Genomic DNA, 5,268 nt, shown 5'->3' on the forward strand with positions numbered 1-5,268 from the left:
GCTAATCTGCAAATGTGTTATTTCACTCTCATCATGTCACAACATAGTGGTCCCACTTCTAGCTGCCAGTACTCCAGTTCTTTCATTGAAGTTGTTTGTTTGTTTGTTTGTTGTTGTTGTTGTTTTTATAACAATTTTTATTTTAAACTTGTTTACTTGCAAAGTTTTTGACATGGGATCTTTCCCATTTCCTTTACCTACACTTCCCTCCAGTCATCAAATTGTGTGATCCTATGATTAACCACAACCACCACCACACACACAAATGCCTCCCCACCCATCTTCATCCTTCTACGCCCCACTCCCCCATTTGGATCCTCATACATGGTCTATAATAATGGTCTTATATAGTATTTGACCTTATGGAACTGAGTTATTTCACTCAGCATAATGCTCTCCAGTTCCTCCCAAGTTAGGTAGTAATTTCTAGAATCATTGCTCCTGCGTGCTATGTAGTATTCCATCGTATGAGCATACCATAATTTCCCAATTGTGGTTGGACATTTGGATTGTTTCCATGTTCTTGTGATGGCAAATAACACTGCTGTGAATATTAGTGTACAAGTCTCTGTTTGTGCCTCAGTTCTCATTTTCTTGGGGTATATTTCAAACAGCTTTCTGAAGAAATGCCACACAGAGAGTGAAGTCTTTTTCATGTTACCTCCATAGTAGACCAGAAGTGCTGGGGCATTAACAGCATCCCTACACACACACACACACACACACACACACACACACACACACACTCACACTCACCCTCTCACACACTCACACACTCTCATGCTGTCAACTAGCAGACTGATGGGAGTCAGTGTACAAAGAACCTAGGTCCCTCACCCTTAGGGCTGAGTAGCTCTGAGACGTTCTCTGCTGCCTCCCCAAAATGCTCATCAGGACTGAGCTCCTTTTTGGCTGTCTCCCATCCCTATCTCTCTCATTCCCTTTTCTCCTGTTGGTGCTATTTTCAGGATCATCATCCTAATAGGCTACGAGCTCAAGTAAATGAATCTTCATTTTGGGCAATCTTCTGGGGCAGCTCTGTCTATGGTAGTGCTCAAACACTAGGTTTGATTAAGATAGTCCTAATGGGAAGTGCAGCCACTCTAAGTGTCCCTTAAAGGCAGGGACAGTGAAATTTTGCCTCACATACTTGGGCCATGTTGCCAGAAGAGGCCAGTCTGTGGAAAAATACATCATGCTAAGAAAGGTGGGTGGGTAGAGAGAGACAAAAAGCTTGTACAAGATGGATTGCCAGAGTGGCTTCCCCGAAAACTGGTTCTCCTGGTGCTACCAGCTCCGGGAGTTCCAGAGCCATTTCTGCATTGTGGCTGTGGACATGTGTGGCTACTGGCCATTGGCTATCCCAAGGGAAGTGGACTGCTGCACCACTGACCTTCTGATAGTGAACATCTAGGATGTCGTCCAGGGCCTGGGTTACTCCAGGTGCATCCTCATGGGCCATGACTGGAGTGTGGTGCTAGCCTGGAATTCTCCATCTACTACCCAGACCTGGTGTAGTGCCTGGTGATAACTAGTGTTCCCTCAATGTCTATGTACCAAGACTCCTCCCTGCATCACATCACCTAGCTCTTCCAGTCCAACTATATGTTCCTGTTCCAGCTCCCCTGGCTGCCTGAGAAATGGCTCTCCATGCCTGACTTCTAGATCTTGAAGTCCTCCTTTACCCACCACAAGACTGGCATCCTACACTTTTCCCCTAATGAACTTGAAGCTTTACTCTACCGCTTAATGCAGTCAGGGAGCCTCACTGGGCCCATTAACTAGTACAGAAACATTTTCAGGAACTTCCTGTTGGAGCCCCAGAAGCTGCCTGTGGTAGGGTAGCGGGGTGGGGTGGGGGGGCAGAAAAAGACTCCTATTTGGAGACCGGGCTGGTGGGTGCCATCAGTAGCCACTTTGTACCAGACCAGCCGGAAGCCCACAGCATGCTAGGTGTGGGGCACTGGATCCCACGGAAAAACCCCAAAGAGATGAACCAGTACATGTGGGCCTTCCTGCAAGATCTGCTGGACTAGCAGCCCTGGCTTGGCTCACTCACGTGCAGGCCTAGACACACAGCATGCAGTGTGCATGGGAGACTACATAATGTCCATGCACACACATCTGCAAGAAAACCGCCTTCTGTGTGTGTGTTCTGAGGAGTCCACACAGCTTCCATGGGTGTAGATACTCAAGAACAGCACGCCCACCCCCGACTATGTGCCTGTGCCTTAGGAAGCCAGTGTGAACATCTGTGCACACAGACACAGGATCACAGGATCTTGTGCGTATACGTGTACATGGTGGTCCACTCAGGAGCACACACCTGTTACATGCATGAGTGTCCATACAACATTGACACCTGGGAACACACACTTGCTGTGTGCACCTTCCCAGGTGCACACAGACACTTAAGAATACATATCTTAGGAAGCACTGGTGACCTAGTGGCAAGGAGCCGCACAGCTAATGTAAAGAATGCACGCTCATGGCCTGTATACAGCTGAGGGTCCATGCAACATGCATACAGGTAGATCCTTAGAAATCCATGTGCACTGTGTGTGCACCTAGAGCCCTATACAACATGCATGTGCTTGTGGCCCCCTGGATTCCGGAGGGGCCTGGATCTCCGGGATCCACATGTGTGTCTGTATGTGCACTCAGGCATCCCAGCGCCTATGTGACCAGTGTGAGCAAGCACATTGACCCTTGGAATCGATCCTGTCTTCATGAAGCTGGATGCTGGGACTGGGTGTGCAAGTCCCTCCGTAAATCCTTACCCTTCTCTTTGCCAAACCATAAACATGGATCTTCTTGTTCCTGGGGGGGGCATATGGATTGGCAGAAATAGGGGAAAGGGGGGGAATCACTGGGATAGCAGAGGTTAGTGGCTGGATGTGGGGTGAAGTAATGGGAAAAGTTCAATGGAGTCTTAGAAGGAGGGAGTAAAAATAGGCATGCAGCAGTGGTAATTATATAAAATGTATATGCATGATTGTATAACACACACAGCACATGTACAAAACACAATGTATATGAATGATTATATGCAAAACAATAAAAAAGTTTAACAAAAGATTGAATTGGCACAGTGACTGAAACAATGGGCTCAGGTGTGTCAGAGATGATGAGGATGGCACTATAAATTGTAATCAGTTTGAGGCACTTAATAGCAACAATGATGGAGCTTGAGTCCGACCCCAGCCTACCCATTCACATTCACATTCATTCCCAGTACACTTGGGAGAGCTCTGTTCTGCTTGAGGCAGACAACTACCTAGAGGAAGGATATACCCTAGAGTGAGCTGAGTCCCAGGGAAAGAAAGAGAGTGCTGGGTACTAGTGTCCTCAGTGAGCTGGAGGAAGTATATATGATGCAATTAAGAGCTGAGTGAGTGAAGAATTTACTAGCTACCTGGAACTGTGTGCTAAGCATTATCCATGTATTATTTAAACCTCAGAGAAACCCAGTAAAACAAGAGCTACTATTTCCAATTAGAGAGTTGGAAACGGAATCTCAGGGAGGTGAAATATCTTAGTCGAGGTCACATAGCTATTAAGGAGTGATGCCAGAATTCAAACCCAGAGCCTGAGCTCTTTGCCACCGAACCACCTTGCCTGTTTTAGGAAACTGATTAGTGATTGCCACACTGCTTCCTGTTTAGATTTCTGAGGGCTCTCATTTTATTGGGAAGCTTCAGTTTGCTCTGCCACCTGATAACTTGGGTGTGAGCCCAGCTGTGAGGACACTGTACTTAGGCATGCCTTTTCCTGGGTTATTTTTTTTTTTACACATACATAGTGGAATGAGGGATGTCCACTAACAGGAGAGTGCCTGGGGGCTGGATGGGAACAAGGACTCTGGTGTGGTCTCCTTTGAGGTCTGACTCATCTCAAGGTGAGCTTCTGAATCTGTTTCACAGCCCATAAAACAGTGTTTGTAGACCCTCTCTTCTGATTTGCCAAAGGGCTGGGAGGACTACACTGGGGTGGCTCCTGACCTGGATATTAGGAACCCCTATGAGAAAGAGGACCAAAGTGGCCTAGACCATAGATTTTCTGAGTCTTCCCTCTCATATCCAACATCCAGTTTGCTTTGCTTGGCTGGGAACAGGGTGGGGTGGGGGAAAGGAGCATGAGACCTAGAAGGGAACTCACATTTCCAAAACCAAATCAGATCCACTATTGTCAAGTCAATTCCAATTCATTGGGAGAGAAGGAATCTGCTCTTTTGGGAACAGAAATAAGGATGTACACAGCTCTTCATACTGAGGCTTTGAAGGATGAATAGGAGTTGGGTACAGAAGGCACAGGGAGGGTGTTTCAGATAATAGAAACTCCCTGTGCAGAGTAGAGAGATCTGAATGAGCATGAAAGTTTGGGGGTACTGCAGGTGGTCCAGTGTTTCTGGGCACAAACATGAGCAGAGGAGAGGTCAGGAGAGGCTGGAGACCAGGAGCAGGGTGAGAAAGGTTTGATCTGACCTGCTAAGTCATTTGAATGTGGTTTAAACTGGGAGAAATGAGACATATCAGAAAATGATGCTGGATAGTCTTATGTCACAGAAACACAGTGCCTGAGAGTGAGGGAGTGGTCCTGGGAGGTGTGGGTGGCTAGAGAAGACTTTCTGGAGAAAGGGCCAATCTTGCAGAGAATGAAGAAAGAGAAGAGTGAGGCTACCTACCAGCAGTAAAGAACTTGGACAAAGGTATAGAGATCAGAAAGTACCAGATGTGTTTGAGAAAAAAGAGGAGATTGAGAAGATGAAAGTTTGGGGAAGAAAAATCAGCAAAGTTTGCGCTATGTCCATTCCTGTGCCCCCCGCTGCATTCCACTGCCTCTTTACTCTCAGCTCTAGTCTTGCTGTGTTACCTGAAGGAAGTCACTAAATATCTCTGAGCCTCAGTTTTCACCTTCCCTGCAAATTGAGTGGCAGTGAGTGATAATAGTCAGGCAACCTTTCAATGTGGGATTCACCATTAGAGAGCTTTGCCATGTAAACTAACTAGAGGTTGACAAGCTTTTTCTTTTCTTTATGCTGCTGGTATTGAGAATATACACAGCAAAACACACACCAATTCAACCTTTCCAACACGCACAATTCAGTGACAGTGATTGCATTCTCTAAGTTGTGCAGCCTTCCTCATCCGCCTTTCTGAACTGTTCCTTCCCCACTAACATAAACTCTCTACCCCTAAGTTTCCCATCTATCCTTTTAAATTGCTGCTGTCACTTTGATCCTATATAGACAATTCTTAAAAGAGCACA

The 5,268-nt window shown here is 46.4% G+C and overlaps 1 pseudogene; it reads left to right on the forward strand.

Moving 5' to 3' along the window:
* The first annotated feature begins 1,243 nt into the window (after positions 1 to 1,243).
* LOC102854365 lies at positions 1,244 to 2,036 on the forward strand (annotated as a pseudogene).
* The last annotated feature ends 3,232 nt before the right edge of the window (positions 2,037 to 5,268 follow it).

Source organism: Elephantulus edwardii, unplaced genomic scaffold (genome assembly GCF_000299155.1).
Source record: "Elephantulus edwardii isolate Elephantulus edwardi_28Jun2011 unplaced genomic scaffold, EleEdw1.0 scaffold00028, whole genome shotgun sequence".
Lineage (NCBI taxonomy): Eukaryota > Metazoa > Chordata > Mammalia > Macroscelidea > Macroscelididae > Elephantulus > Elephantulus edwardii.